A 16,174-nucleotide genomic window follows, 5' to 3' on the forward strand; every position below is an offset into this window, starting at 1 on the left:
TTCACGTAGAGGCTCCCAGACTTTCGTTCCATGTGCGTAGGATCACACAGTACACACCTTTAGTGCCCTGCCTTGTGCCCCAGTGAAATGACTTGAATGTTACCCATGTCATCGTAAATCTTACATACTAGCATTTAAAATACTAATACCCACAGTGTGAGTACAGCACAATTATTTAACCAACCCAGCACCGTTAGTTATGCCCAGTTTTCACTGTTACAAGTAGTCCCATCGAGAACATGCCTAAAGCCAAATCCTTGCACGCATCTCTGATTATTTTTCCAGGATAAATTTCTCCAGTGGAACGACCACCTCCGGCTTTGGAGACCCACTCACGAATTAACTGGGGAGGAAGTACTTTTAAGCTTGGGTTTTATCTATTTAATACTCTCTCTTCTTCTGCTTATAAAAGAAATACATTCTTGTCCAAAAAATTCAAAAATTGTAGAAATACACCAGAAATTGACACAACATTGTGAACTGACTATAGTTTGATAAAAAAGAATGCAAAAAACTTGGAGAAATATGTATTTTCAAGGACTTAAATTTTCCCTTAATTCTTCTGTCCAGGATCATTGCTATTAACAACTTGTATACGTCAGGAGTATCTCAAATGATGGCAAGTGGTTAGAGTCGATCGATGGCCATGTGTTGAACGTCTCCCTCCTTTTCTCCACATTTCTCACAAGCCGATTCTGTCACAAATGGGCTCCTTCTTTGAAGGTGGCCTGTGGCCAGGTCAGCACCATTCGCGTGCTCAGCACAGCCCAGGCTGGTATCATGGACCAGCTCCGGCAGCCACCACAGCCCCGCTCTGGAATCCACGGCCAGTCCTCTCCCGGGCAGAGGCAGAGACGGGGCACCAGAATGGAGCAGTGGGGAGAGCCACCAGGGACACGTGCCACTGAGCTATCCCCTCCCCACTAAAGTCCACATTTTTATCCATTGTAGATTCATGGAAAAGCCACCAAGAATGCAAACAAGATATGCATTTGGCATGAGGGAGGGTACAGCTCAGAGGCAGAGCACGTGCTTAGCATGCACAAGGTCCTGGGTTCAATCCCCAGTCCCTCCATTAAAAATAAATACATAAAATAAACTAAAAATCAAAAGATAAGCATTTGGCTACAGCCTGGCCTAGGCTTAGATAGTTGGAGGGATGAACAGAGCAGGAGGGACGAGGGATGACTTGGTAAAAATGGGGAGGGGTGCTCTCTCTCTGCTCGCACACCACACCTGCTGCTAGCCAGTCCACTCTTTCAGGGGGCTTTCCTGTAAAAATGGGGCCCAGAGCCTGCCCCTCCCACCCTGGGCTTCAGAGGCAGATCCCAGGAAGCTTGGCAGACCCCCAGCTCAGCCGCAGGATAAGATGAGACATGCAGAGGGACCTGGGGAAAGAAGCCAGCCTGGTGATGCCCAGCTGCTCCCCCAGTGATGTCGGTCCACAGCAGACACCATCCCTCCGGGCACTCGGTGCTCAGCCAGCAGCTCCGTGGAGCTCTGATGGCACTGCCATTCCAGAGGCTTCTGCAGTCAGAACTGCCCCCACCTCCGGCCAAGGCAGCAGACGAGCTGACCTGCCACCTGGGCAGGCGGTCTTAGCAGCAGTGGCTGAGAGCGCGAAGGGACCTTGCACTGGGAGAGGCAGCACCCGGACTGCTGACGTGTGCGGGGCTGGCATGCTGGGACCTTGGTGGGGGCTGGGCACCGACAGCCTGTGGGACCTGAAGCTGCTTCACTGTTGGGTCACACGACCACGGGAGGGTGAGCGGCCCCGACAACCCTGACACCCAGACAAGAGCCAGAGAACCTGGGGACCCTCACAGCACCCCCTGCAATCCGGGTTGCGATGCGCTTACCCCTTGCTTGGGAGTGGCGCTGCCCGGCTGCGGACTCTGGCCCCTGACAGGCCGCCGGGGCCCCGGCGCAGCTGCCCTACCCGACCGCGGTCATCGACGCCGGCAGGCAGGTGCGCGTGACGGCTGAGGGCCCGGCTCTGCCCGGAGCCCGTTCCTGGAAAGCGGTTCACGAGCTGGCTCCTACTGGGGCTGCAACGCCGAGGGCAGGATTCCAGGCTGAATTCCGAGGGGTTGCTGCCCAACCAGAAGCACAGGGGCCTCCTTGCCCCCTCCCCCTCCCTCCACATCCATCATGCAGCAAGCCCCCAGATCCACTTCCTTCCCCTCTCTGTGGGGGTCCCACTTCCATCCCTGCCTCCCCCACCGCGTCTCCCTGGACTCCCGACTCTCCCCCTCCAGTCCATCTTAGTGAAGCCTCAGGTGATCCTTCTAAAATGCTGCTGTCAGGGTGTCACTGCTCCCCAGGGCTCTCAGGATAAAGTCTAAGCACCTGATCGGATCCCTGATCTGCCCCACGCCCCACCTCTCCAGCCTCACCTCCAACCTGCCACCTTCCAGCCACGTCCAAGGACCCCTTCGGTCCTGAGCTCTGAGCCTACTGCGCTCTCTCTGGGAGTCTGTCCCAGCAGCCCCTCCTCCACCCCAGGAGACCTGAGCCCGAGCGGCTTCTCCCCTGCACCTTCCACGCCTAAGGCTCCCACCAGAAGCCACATGTGATTCCCCCGTTAGAGGAGAAGCTCCTTGAGGGCAGGAGCCATGTGTATCAGTCTCTCCAACCCCCACACCTGGCCTCAGTGCCTGGGACTCAGCAGGTAGCCTGGCACACGCTTACTGAGTAAACGAATGACTAGGCGAGGGTGTGGCTTTTCTAGTTATCATGTATTTCACTTAATCTTTAATGTGTTTTTCCTGATTATAAAAGGATGATGTTCAGGTGTTCTTCCCCTTTTGTTGAGATGCTGTTGGAGGCTCTATCGTCAGGCAGAGAAGGAGCAAGTGAATTCACCCCATTGGCGGTGTGTTGTCTGCCAAGCACAACCATTTACTGAGTGCCTGCTGTGTTCACGGCTTAGACCCTAAGCCAAGTGCTGGAGATAACATCTCTGATTTCACAGAAGTCAGTTTCACTCGAACTTAAGTAGAAATGCAACAACGACTTACACTCTTGTTAAGATAGAATTTAGACAATTTAAATAAGATTCAGCCATCAACATCGGTTAAACCCTTGTAGACACCCTGGGAATGGCCAGTTTGCACTTCACATGCGGTACGCAGTCCTCAAGGGGTGAGGTTTTCCTGCTTTCTGGCTGTTGTCATGCCTAGGCCAGTCCTGTGCTGTGGCCTCCAAGCAGCGAGCCTATCATTTTCATCAACCACTTTTTATTCTGTAACAAAACGCTGCCTTGCTTGGCTGTTACTTACTGCCTCTGTGTTCGTCTAAAACAAAGCATGGCCCAAAAAAGGCGTGAGTGGTCAAAAATTCAAGTTGGGAAAACACAGAGTTTAGAAAGGGAAAGTCCTCGTTGTGATATGAACTCCTTCCATATTTCTACCCTGCACTGAGATAACGCACAGGAACACAAAACAGACCCTCTGAACACTTCCAGTTTCTATGAACAGAGGGCCATAGCACATTCATTATGGCTTTTCCCCTATGAAACGCATCTCATATTACATCGTATGTATCTTCCCACGTCTGTGCAGAGGAGCTACCTCGGTCTTTTAAAAGACACACATAGCACTTCATTGTGCGGATGTAGCCTGCTTTACTTAGGCAACGCGTCAGGGATCACAACTTGGGTCACTTCCAGTTTTCTGTGTTCCCAACAATGATGCAGTGACTATCTTGGTCTTCTGCACTTGGGGAGCATTTCCTGTGGGAGAAACTCCTTGGAGTGAACTTATTAGGTAAATGGATAAGAATATTTAAAATTTTAGTAGATAATTGCCAGTGTCCTTCAGAAAAGACTGTAGTGGACCTGGGTGACTTGGTAGTCATTACACCCACCAAGTGTGTGAAAATGCTGGTTTATCCACCCCTTCACCAACACTGGGAATGATCAGTCTCTTAAATCTCTGCCAATCTAAAAGGACACGCCACACACACGCACACATGACGCACACATCACACACATGCCACACGCACACACCACACACATGCGCACACACACGCACATACACACACTAGAGCCATTTGTGATGCTTATCAGCGCCTGTTTGTTCATATTTTCTGTTTTTCTACAGGGTTCACTTTGAAGACCTCTACGCACATCAGAGAAATCTCTGTCCCATGTGTGGTGATTTTCCCTCATTTGTCTTTGTCTTCCGACGTTTGCCGGCGTGTGGCCGTGCCGGGAGGGGCTGGCGCACAGAATCTGCGGACAGCCTGCTCGGTCACCCCGGTTCTGTCTGTAAGTGTCCAGCTCAATGACCAGAGTCCAGTTACTTAACCTCGGGGTCCTCATCTACAAACTGAGTGAGAGGAGCCCTATCTCACGGGGGGCTGTGAGAACGGAATGAGTTCACGTACACGAAGTGCTGGACACAATACTTGGCATGAAGTGCGTGCTACATGCTGTTGTGATTGCTATTATTATTCTGTATTCAAATAGTTTTTATTTTTATGCAGTCAAGTCAATCCTTTGTGACTTCTGGATTTCACGGCATGCTTGCAAAGGCTCTCCTCAGTCTAAGATCGGAAAAATACTCACCAGGCGTGCCACCTAAAGGCGTCCGGGGGAGTCCACTTACAAGACAGGTCGCCCCAGCGCCTCCCTCCCACACTGCGCTTCTTGTAAGTTAACCTGGCTTTTCACAAACCCGGCCTTTTCTAAAGGGGAGACCTGCCTGTGTTTACATCACGCGTAAGGCTGTGAGGGCAGAGCGCTCTGGGGACTGCGTGATGCTAACTCCTTTCCCGTCTGAAGAGTGGGCCTGGGCAGGTCACCCCACAGCCCAACAAACCCCATCACTGCCACCTGGCTGTGAAGCAGTGGCCCCACGCCTGGTGTCTGAGCCTGAAGGAGTTCGCAATCCAAACGGAAGGTGTCCTTAAAGGCCTCGGGGAAAGCATCACTGATGGGAGGGAGACTGACGGGTGGGTGAAGGGGAGGGGCACAGAGGACATTCCACACGCAGGGACGCAGGGACCCCGCCTCAACTCAGCCCACGGGCACCGCAGAAGGAGGTGGGGCAGAGGACAGAGCCAGAGCCTCGGAAGAAGACAGGAAAACCTGGCTGCTCGTCCTGTCCCAGGACTCAGCGGATCAGACGTCTTAAGGAAGTGATGTCACTCTTCTGCCTCACTTTGCTCATCCTTAAAATGCAGCCTCAGCCTCTGTCTTGGGCAGCGGTGCAAATTCTACCCGATCACACGTGTGCAAACATCCAAAATCCTTGGGCACTTTCTGCCGCTAGCTGGTGTGGGACTGCCCCTGCCTCAGGGGCTTCAGTGTGGGTTCGCCCCTCTCTGCCTTCCCTGGGGTCCCTGAGGCTGCTTTCGGAAGCGGGACAGCTTCCCGGGGACCCAGACCACCCATCCTGCTTCCCTGCATTTTGAATCCTGACTCTCCTAATCTTGTTGTTGACCCAGATGAGAACTCTACTCCGATCCCCTCCAACCCTGACAAAAACACCCCACAGGAGGCGCCCAGCCTCTGCCAGACAGGTTGTTAGTAGCAGGATTAGCAGTCGCCCCCAGGCTCCTGCTGCTTCCCTTCGGCCTTGTTTCTCCCTGACAAGGGTGTGGACCCCTCTCCATCCCTGGTGAGCCCACCATCTGCTCCGATTCAGGGTTGAAGGCAGAGAAGCAGGGCAGCGAGCATCTTCCTGAGACCTCAATGGCTCTCCCACAGCCCAGGGAGCAGCGTCCTCCAGCGGGTGGCAGCGGCCTTCTCAGGCCAGCAGGGCCCTGGAGGTCTGGAGGCCATGGCAGAGGGCAGCCCCACCCCCGTCCCCACAGCCCAGTGCAGAGGGCTTTATCAGGGAGAGGCACTCACTGGGAGCTGGGAAACCTGGGTTCTGGCTTCAGCACTGACTAGCTGCGTGACCTGGGACGGGTCCCTTGCCCTCTCTTCTCAGTTTCCTCATTAGCCAAATGAGAGGGTTGGGTACTAAAACTGATGCCCTGCGGGCAGACAGAAGTGTGCATGGTTTGAGGCTAAACGCCTGTAAGCGAGGCGGGCACTTCCTGTGAGCAGCATTTCCTGCCACTGCCAGCACTGGAGCGTCTGAGTTTGTGTTCTCAGCTGCTCCCGGTCCTGGCACTTAGGAAAGGAGCCAAGAACTTCTGGCCTTTTTGGCATCATTATTTAAGAGACGCGGCCACCACCAGGAAGAGCTGAGTGCAGAACCAGATCTGGCCAGGCTCGCTCACCTCCCGAGGCCAATCTTAACCTGAGATTGGCGCAGTGAAGCAGTCACTGTGGCCCTCTTGGCAACACAGGATCCTTAGTCCCTTTCCCGGCACTTACCAGCAGGCAGGGCTGGCTTCAAAGGCCTGCTCAGAGAGGCCCACAGTGGGAAAGGCCCTGCTGGGTTTCACGCCCTCCATGACCATCTTGACGTTCTGAATGCATTTTGGCCCTCAGGTTCATCTTGTTCCGAGCCCTGCAAATCACTGTGGCCACATGAACTCCCACTTGGAACCCTTTTAGCAGTCTCCCACTAGGGTGTTTCTTCCCAAGGCAGAGACTCTGGACCTTAATTCTGAAGGATTCTTCCTGTCCTTCAAGATCCAGCTGAGGCAGCATTAAAATCCACGCATCCTTCTCCAGACGGCCGCCTTCCCACCCCATCTGCCTCTCTCACGTGGCACCCACCCCTTCTGTAACTCTTCCCAACTCCCCGTCTGACTGGTCACCTCCAGCCGTGCCCTCTGCACTCTGACCTCCTCAAAACAGATGATGCTCAATGAAAGTCTGATGACCAACTGGAAAGCAAACAGAGCTATCTTCCCCGAACAGAGCACAGAGTGGTGCACACAGTGGGCGCTCAATCCAGGCTGCTGACGCACACACGGAGCAGCCGGGGCCTTACACTGCAGGGCCCTGCCCGGGCCTCGGCCACGGCAGCCCACGGACAGGCCTTCCAAGCCCGTCCTACCTGGCGAGGTGGGAGGGATGAGGTCCAGGGCGGCGGAGCTGACTTACAGGCTTCCTCCCCACCCCTGCGGTTCTAGGTCCAAACTGCGCCGCGGGAAACCCTATTAAGAACCCGGACACCTGCAAAGCCCTGTAGTCTGCAAGCCACTGTCACGAACTTTCTTCTCAAAGTGTCAAGACAAATACTCGAATACTAACTGTGGGGTTGCTACGCTAACATTTTCTCTTTCCCTTGTATATTCCTTGAGGGAAAATTAGGAAATACAAATAAAGCCAAAGGAATAAGGACACCTCAAATCCTAGGGCCCAGAGATGACGCTATCAACATTTCAGTCTGTATCTCATTGGATTTATCTATGCACATAATACATATCTCTCACCAGCTTTTTTTTCTTTCTGGTATCACATAGGAAACAGTGTTAACTCTCCCAGACACTCCGCTCCACGTGCCCTGTCTGTGTTTATTCCTGCAATTAGTGAAGGAAAACCACACTTACTCTTTTTTAATGGAGGGACTGGGGATTGAACCCATGACCCCATGCACACTAACCACCGAGCTATACCCTCCCCCCAAAATATATATCTTTCAAAGCAGGAAAACATGGTCACTGCTTTGTAATCTCATTAATCCCATTTTTATAGGAGGGTAACAGAGGTCGCAGGTCACACAGCTGCTGAGGGCAGTGCTGGGGCCTGACTCCGGATGCCCTTACTGCGGGGCCAGGGCACATGTCCCTGAACCCCACTGCTGCTCAAATTCCAAGGGCAATGACGGGACTGGTGGCTGTGGGAAGGAAGCCCCGGCAAGGAAGGGTTTGCTGGGACTGGACTTTGGGGAAAGGACCCCGAAACTGCCCTGGTGTCCCACAGTTTAGCACGGGCGGGGCCGGGCCAGGCTGGGATGAGTTCCCACCTCCATAAAACTGGACTTTGCCTTGCAGTAAACAGTCACAGGGTGGCGGCGGTCAGCTGTCAGGCAGGGGCCCGGAGGAAGCGGCTGCCAGGTGGCGGGACCGGGCTGCACAGGACTGACCCCAGGGAGCAACTGGACATCTGTTTGGTGGCCTTGGAGTGCTCTTCTCTTTGCATTTTTAGAAAAAGGAGTGAGGGCACAGCCGTAACCCAGCAGGCGCCTGGCTGCCCGGGGCACGGCCCTGGGTGGTAGAAAGTGCCTCCAGCCTGGGTCGGGGCCCCAGGCTAAGGGCTGGACCAGCCTGCCTGCCCACCTCCTCCCTCCCTTCCCTCTCTCCCTCCTTCCTTCCTTCCTGAGCTGGCCAGATGCTGTGTTAGGCACGAGAGGGAGGATTTCCTCAGAGCCCCGGCCTTCCACGAAGGTGGCAAAGGAACAGGAGCTGACCAGAGGCCTGCAGAACAGCGGTTAAGGGTTGGAGCTCTGAACTCACGCAGACCCGGGTTCAAATCTTGACTCCCCTGTCTAGCTGTGTGACCTCAGGCCAGTTACTCTACCTCTCTAAACCTACATGTCCTTTCTTAAAGTGCCTAGAAGTAAGATCAGGCACAAACACACTTAGGAGTTCAGTTCAGCACATGGTAAGTGCTGGGTAAACGCAGTTGTCGAAAGAGAGGCATGTTCCGCATCCACAGGGAGTCTGGTTCCAGAGGACGCCTAGCGGTTCAGGTTAGAACAGTCCTGGGGCCTTCTCGGCGCTTTAGAGGAGGGTCTGGCAGCGGCTCCTCCCTCCCTTTCGCGTCTATAGACCAGACCACACACCAGCTCCTCGCGACGAGGGAGGGGGCTGGCATCCTCTCGTTTTGACAAAGGGGAGGTGAGAAGCAGCGGGGGCACGTGAGCTGCCCGCGGTCACCGAGGGAAGAAATGGCAGCTGCTGGGTTCAGATCCCTTGACTCCAAGCTCGGAGCCACCCGCTCCCTAACCTTCCCTCCCCAGACCCCGGCCCAGACACAACACCAGAGGGTTCAGGAGTGGGGGCTGGAATCCCAAAGCTGGAAGGGAGAGCCCGGTGGGATCTGCTGGGCCTGGCGGGGGAGCCAGTGACCCCCAGGGCTGGGGCGGCAGCAATTCTGGCCGGCGGGCTCTGGCCAAGGCCTCCTGGGACTGGCTGAAGCTAGCAGGGGCCATCTGTCTCAGGGCTGGCCGACCTTAAGGGCTGTCTACACCCTGGCTCTGATCCCTGGGACCCAGGGTCCCAGGGACACCTCACTATCTTGATCTCACCTGCCCTGGAGCGGCCCTGGGGCCTCTCCAGGTCAGAACAGCATCCTTCCTCCTCTGCAGCCTGCCTGTCTACGCAGGCCCTCGGCACGCCAACCCCCGGGACACACATGCATGCAGGCACATACTGTGTGCTGTACTGAGGGCCACACCAGGAGTGGAAGTGCCCAGGAAAGACAGTCATCTCCTGCACCCCCAGAGGGCTCCACGTAAGAGGCCCATGGAGCACAGCTCATGGTGGTCCTGCCTCCCCAGCCCCTTCTGAACGAACGTCCCAGTTCACTCGCTCAGCACTCCAGGCTGGGTGCCAGGATCTGGGATATGTAGTGAACAAGGCAAAGTCCTTGTTCCCATGAAGCTTATCTACAGGGTGGGACTGAAAAGGTCTTTTTATCTCCTATATGCTTTCCCTTTATGCACTTGATTCTCTGCTAAGCCTGTCACTGGAGGGGATTAGGGGATGTGGACGTGGGGAAGGCGGGGATCTCTGCTGTATGGTAGATGCCCAGCTCACGATCGGAGCTGAACACACAGAGGATCCTGGCAGGCTCCCGGCTCGGCTGGGTGGGGTGGGAAATTCACCGCCTTCCCTTTTCCCATCCCTGCGTCAGATACGCTCTACCGATGAGGTCTACGCACCTGGACTCTAGCCAGGGACTGTGGGCACAACTTACTGCTTCTTACTCCCAGGGCCTGAAACTCCAAGGAAGCAATTCTCGCCTTCTCGCAGACGTGTAATTCAGGGGGACTTACTAAACTCACACACACCGTCGTGTGGAATGCTGATGTTTTGCTTGACGATTAATTGAGTCATTTGCACTTACCTGCATCTAGGCCTCCCCTCTGGATTCCAGCTCCACCGCAAAGCCTAAGGTTCTGCAAAACCAAGAAAGGCTCAGTAAACGTCTGAGTGAAGCACGAAGAGGATCTAAGGATGGACGCATCAGAGCCTGTACACAGACGCACGGCGGGCAGCTCCAGGCACTGGAGTGTGCCAGGTGCTGGTGCCAAACACAGGCTCTGATTTACTTGCTGCTCAGGGGGCGATCTGGATGGATCACCTCTGCATCCTTCAGACCAGTGTCCACCTCTGGGGGTTTCCACCACCTGCCCCTCCAGGGACCACACGTGGTAGTGGTTAAGGACTCAGGCCCCAGAGCCTGGCTAGGTTCAAATACTGACTAATATTAATGGCAGGATGATCCTGGGCAAAGTAGTGAGCTGTTCTGAGCCTCGTCTGTCTCATCTGTAAAATAAGTGTGGCCAACAGAATTCAGTGATGGAAAGGGCCCAGTGCAGATCTGAGACGGTAAACACGGGGCAGCGTCCACCACAAGTAATCTGGCAGTGTGGTGCAGACCAAGGGCCCTCACATTTGCAGTGCCTCAGAACCCCCTGAGGGCTTGTTAAAACGCACATTGCTGGGCTCCACCCCGAGTTTCTGAGTCAGCAGGTCTGGGGTGGAATCTGAGAATCTGCATTTCCAACAAGCCCCCAAGTTGCTGCTGCTTCAGGGACCACACTTTGAGAACCACCGGTACCCAGAGGAAAGAAGACAGGTGTAGGATCTGGACACTGGGACCATCCCTTAGTATCTGGTGACCCTGGGCCATTAATCTCTTTGTGCCTCAGTATTTTCACCTGTAAGAAGGGAGTCAACCCCCACTTCACCGGGGCTGGGCCTGGCATGCAGCATTCTCAGTATTGAATTCTTACTGTGTAAATTTTGGCTCCATTTACCAGCCCTTGAAGGATGGGTAGAATTACAAAGAGCAGAGACGGGTCAGGCGGGCTTGGGGTTGCTGCGGAGAACCCCGAAGCCTGGAGCGAAGTGCCAAGCATTTGGAAGGCCCAGAGCAACGTGCTAATTCGGAAAGAACTCCTGTTCCAATTCTTTGTAAGTTTCTACGTGCCAAATCCATGATTAACTTTGGGCCCCGCCTGAGATTGACCGACAAGGTGACCTCCGGCAGGGGAGGTGGAAAATGCGTCCTAAAAAAGTCAGTCGGCCCCACGGGGTTCCTATCGCAGCCCCCATGCCTTCCTGTCCCTCCCTGCACCCTCTCCCCGCACCCCCACCCCCGTGTCTATAGAGAAACCCTGTCACCCGCTGGGCTCACGAAGGGATTAAGGAGCCCTCGGGCTCCGGGCCAGGCTGAGAGGCCCCAGGGCCGCCGCAGGGTCCTGGCGCCCCCTGGCGGACGAGGGGCGCCGCACGCCTGCGGGGCGGCCCCTCCACGCGCCCGGGCGTTGCGGGCCGCGCGCACCCGGGGGAGGGCCGGCGCCTGGCGGCCAGGCTGCGCACGGGGCTCAGGGCGCGGATGCCGTCCGGGCCAGCGGCGCGTTATTACGGGAACAGCACGCGGACGGCCCGCCCGCGCTGGATGAGAGGCTGTTGACTTTTCAGGGCGAGACCCACTGCTCCTGGCACCCGGAGGGCTGCCGGCGCAGCGCTGGCCCCAGACGCAGGCCTCGGGCCCGGGCCTCTGCAGGCTTTGGCCTGAGGACCAGTGGCAGCGTCCAGCCTGAGTCATTCCTTCCCTGCGGCGCACACCAGGGAAGGAAGGGCTATCTCTGGGCCAGGGGCTTCTAGTTTAAAGGCAAAGCTTCACTGTCCAAACACCACGTCCCTCACCCAGCCATCTTGGGCCTAGAATCTCACCCTTGGAGATCCGTTCTTTTGCCTTTGTTGAAAATACTCCTGGAAGTAACTCATATAAAAAATTCAATGCTGTCATCATTCATCGAGCACGTAATGTGGGCAAGTCACTGAGCCGGGGACCGTGGGGACCAGGAATATGGAAGATTCCCTGCAGGAAAGCAGGCACCTGGAGGGGCCACCTGGAGAGGTCTGAACGCAGCCCAGGGTCTAGAAGGGAGGGCAGGCCTCCAGGGGCGGGGGGCACTGCGGAGAAAGGCCTTTAGTCCTGGAGGGGGCAGGAGTTGTCGGAAGGGTGGGGTGTGTTCAGGGAACAGTGAGTCACGTGCTGCGGCCCAGGAAGGAGGGTGAACTCTCTGCCCTTGAGTGGAGGCTGGAGGCAGGTGGAAGCCCGCTGAGGGGTCTGCACAGCAGAGATGGTGGGGACCCGGGTAGGTGGGCTGGTCTGAGGCTCTCCCTCCCTGAGAGATGGCCCTGGAGCACCTGGAAGGGAGCATCCCCCAGGGCAGGGAGGAAAGAGGTTCCCCACTGAGCAGAGAAGCATTTCAAAGACCAGGGGAGGCTGCTGAGAAGACACACAGGGCTCTTGAGGAACTTGGGGCTGGGTCAGAACCCAGTACTTACAACGCCTCTAGGCCCACAGGTGGGAGGGTGGTCCTGACTGGGAGAGACTTCTCTTTCATCTCATCCTCATTCTAAGACCTCACGGTTTTCAAAACGTTCCCCCTCATTACCCGCCCGACCACTTTTAACAGCCCTCTGTGCTAAGCAAGGTCTGCTGTTCCCAGTTCACGCACAGAGAGGCTAAGGCCTGGGCGAGAGGAAGTACGCATTCTGCTTTCTATTAACCACTGGTCTTTTAGGGTGCGTATTTGTTTCTGTTTAAAAAAAAATTTTTTTTAAATTTTTTTTTAGATAGTTCAAACACTCACAGGGGTCAAAATTCAAAATGTCCGGATGAAAATCTCTCTTTGAGCCCTACTCTCTCAGCTGCCCAGATCACCTGTTACCAGTTTGAACTCAAGCCTTTTGACTATGGGTCCAGGGCCCTTTCTGCCATGGCCAGGCAGGGGCTCAGGGACACAGCACCTGGCAGATTCAGGAAAGCCCAAGGCCAGTGTCACCCCGGCAGGGGTGTTACACCTCCTCTTAGCAAGTCTGCTGTCTTCTTTCATCTTAGGCACATAAGTTTATCTTTAGATCCCAAACTCCTTGGGGGCAGGGAGTATGTCTTCAACTTCTAGGAGGTAGCAGAGTAGGGGTTAAAATGATAGGCTACTGTGCTGTGTGACCCTGAGCAAGTTCCTTAGGCTCTCTGAGCTTCCACTTTTTCAACCAGATTAACAAGGCCCTCACCAACCGCACAGAGCTGTGTGGGGACTGGATATCTTATGACTCACGTCCCGTGTTCAGCCCTGTGCCAGGGCAGGGCCTGGACTCTGGAAGTGGGAACTGCTGTCACTCCCAGTGTCCTGAGGCCACTGTGTGTGTCCACAGCATGACAGACAGGGCACCTTTTAAATGGAATCCTGATGGAGGGTTAGGGGTCTCAGGCACCTAATTAAAGGCAAATTTCCATAGTGGGTCACCCAAATCCATATATTTGAACAAACTGCTCTCCGTGGACTGGTTCCACCCTTCCCTTTTGTGAAACCAGCCCTTTCGAGGCCAGGCCATTCACTGTCCCCTCTTCAGGTGGTTTTTCTGGAGCACCGGGCATTTTGAGGCCAAAAGAAGGGCTGATTTTGTCTGATGCTGTGAGTCTGAGTGATACACAGGGAAAACGCCACATGACTTCTCTCAGGGTGGATAGGCTGACTCACAGGATGGTCACCCCTGCCCTGGGGCTGCCTAGGGCAAATGACTCACGGCCTCTACCCCTGGCCTGGTCCATAGCCGCCTGACCTCTGCCCCTCGGAGGGTACGTCCTCCGCCCTGAGACTCTTCACCACTCCAACTCTGGGTTGGAAGGGAGCCCAGCATCAGGAATAGGCTCACACATCAGGGTTTGTACCTGGCTCCAGTGCCTTCCGCGGTTCCCTCCTGGCTGCCGCGAACTTCCCCCTCCCAGCCTTCTAACAGACCTACTCCCTCCCACGGGCCCTCCCTCCTGCCTTGGGCCCCAGGTGAATGCTCTGTGCGGTGGATTCCAAGGCTCTTCGATGGGACAGTTACTTACACCTTCGAGAGAACATCTCTGTAATCCTGTTTCCATGAAAGGGCAGAATGATCTGGTGGAGCTGGTGGTCCCCATCCACCTTACTGTCAATAAACAATGTACAACTTTGTTTACTTTTCTGTTAAAAGAGGCATTCCTTCCCTCTCCAACTCAAGTTTTGTAAAGAGACAGATATATAGGCCAGCAAGGATTACGGGGTAAATGACTGTCCGGCGGAACAATGGTGCAATCCCCGACGTCCAGCGATAGAATCACACCAGCAAGAGAGCCAGGGAACAGGGAGGTCTGAGCTGGACCCAGCGCAGGGCGCGGAGGAGGGAGGGCGGAGCTTGCTGGGGGGCAGGCCCAGGCGCAGGGCAACCGGGGGACACTGGGAGGGCTCTGTGCTGTCCCCTCAGCCCCTGGGGTCGTCCCACCGCAATCTCCAGACCCACGTCCTCTTGTTGCCCAGAACCTCGAGCCCCAGCTTCCCATCAACCAGAACCCTGCGTCTGCGGCTCGGCTGCCGCTGGTTGGCAGGGTTGGGGGGCTGCCTTTCCCAGGTGCTCGCGTCGCAAACAGGGTCTCAGGCGTGGAGACCCGCTGTCCTGGGGTGGGGTGGGCTAAGACACAGGTGCCCAGGGAGGGGGGTCACTGGGAGACAGACCACGGGCTGGGAAACGGGGAGGCTCGGAGCGCTCTTTCCTGTGGGGGAGGGGCCGGCTCACCCCGTGTCCTCCCGCGCTGTGGAAACTGAGGCCCCAAGTGGGAAGCCCAGAGGCGCAGCCAGTCCGGAGCCAGGGGTCCCAGCCCCCAGCCCCCGCTCGGAGGAGCCGGGCGACCGCAGGGGCCGAGGCAGGCCCGCGCCCCCCACTGCGCCCGCGCGCGCCCGCCCCTCCGCCGACCCCCGGGGGGGGGCGGGCCCCGCAGAGCCCGGGGGGCGGGGCCGCGAGGAGGAGAAGTGACTCAGGCCCGTGCTCGCGGTCCGGCCCTTTGTTCCCGGCGCTGCCCGGCCTTAAAGGGCCAGCGCCCGACGCAGGAGCGGACGCCCCGCTGTCGCACATCCCGCCCGGACCCCCACCCCTTCTGGGGGTGCTCCTGGTCTCCGGGCTCTGGGCCAAAGGGGGGCATCCTGCAGGATTTAGGGGTTCATCCAACCGAATTCTCAGGTCATTTCAACTACCCCACTGTCTCTGGGCAGGGCTGAACCTCAACTGGCCCAGAGGGATTGAGAAAACCTGCTCTTTAAGGATGCTCCCACGGGGGACCCCTTTCAAGGCAACTTCTTCCAGGGCCTCACAGCCATCTGCCTTCTAACTATAGTCCCCACCCTGCAGGTTGTGCTGGAGGGCCTCCCGGTGTGTCCCACCGCTCACCCTGGCCCCATGTCAGGACTGGTTTGTTTGAACCCTCATTTGAACCCGTTTGGTGGGATTTTAGGTCAGCCTATGCAGACCCTTGAACAGGCTCTCGCTCTGGGCCTCCGTGGGGTCAGGGTTTCACTCCGATCCTGTCCCGTCAGTGGAGTCCTCCAGGAGAAACGTGACCCGCCACCCCCCAGCCCCGCTCGGCCCGTACAAAAGTGACTCCCGCGGGCCGTGCGCCACCACGTGGACACTGGAGAACGTGCCCGCAGGGACTTGGAGGGGTCCCTGCAGACCTGCCCACCACCGGGCCAGCTCTGAAAAGGCATTTTCAGTTACAAAGCAGCCCCGAATTGGCACAAATTAAAATAAAAGCAGGAAGAAAATTATGGAAGAAAGGGTGGGCCTGCCCAGTTCCTGTGCTCCCTGAGAATCCCTGTTCTCTGTAAAACCATGCCCTGAGATGGACTTAGCAGCAAAAGTCCATAGCTCTCCTAAAACTCACAAACAACAGTCTTTTCTTTGAGGCTCGGGGAGATCTGTGCCCCCAGTACCCACCTCTTCTACCCCTGCCCCCCACAATGGTTGATGCTCAGAACACACCACTGGAGGTTTGGGTTCATGGTTTTGCCCACTGTTAACACGAAATTTTTCACAGAAGGGGGTCTCACCCTGAAGATTTCATAGTAACTTCACAGTTTATCAGACCTGGACTGAGAGTGGGGTTTGGAAGGAGACAGAGCAAAGCTTGTTGCTTCGGAGCAATCAATCGGGAGGGTAGGGTGGGGAACGGGGGGGGGGGGGGGCGCGTGGCCAAGGGGGGAACTGAGGGCCAGGG

At 56.2% G+C, this 16,174-nt stretch overlaps 1 long non-coding RNA gene across 1 annotated transcript in view; it reads right to left on the reverse strand.

Moving 5' to 3' along the window:
• Positions 1-14,915, reverse strand: part of LOC105076305 (uncharacterized) — a 69,896-nt gene extending 54,981 nt beyond the window's left edge. Inside the window, exons 1-3 of the long non-coding RNA XR_835999.3 lie at positions 14,701-14,915; positions 13,994-14,076; positions 9,980-10,031 (exon numbers count right to left, since the gene is read on the reverse strand). This is a non-coding gene — a long non-coding RNA (uncharacterized LOC105076305). The remainder of the gene's footprint in view (positions 1-9,979; positions 10,032-13,993; positions 14,077-14,700) is intronic.
• Positions 14,916-16,174: the final 1,259 nt, after the last annotated feature.

The sequence above is a fragment of the Camelus bactrianus genome, chromosome 34 (genome assembly GCF_048773025.1).
Source record: "Camelus bactrianus isolate YW-2024 breed Bactrian camel chromosome 34, ASM4877302v1, whole genome shotgun sequence".
Lineage (NCBI taxonomy): Eukaryota > Metazoa > Chordata > Mammalia > Artiodactyla > Camelidae > Camelus > Camelus bactrianus.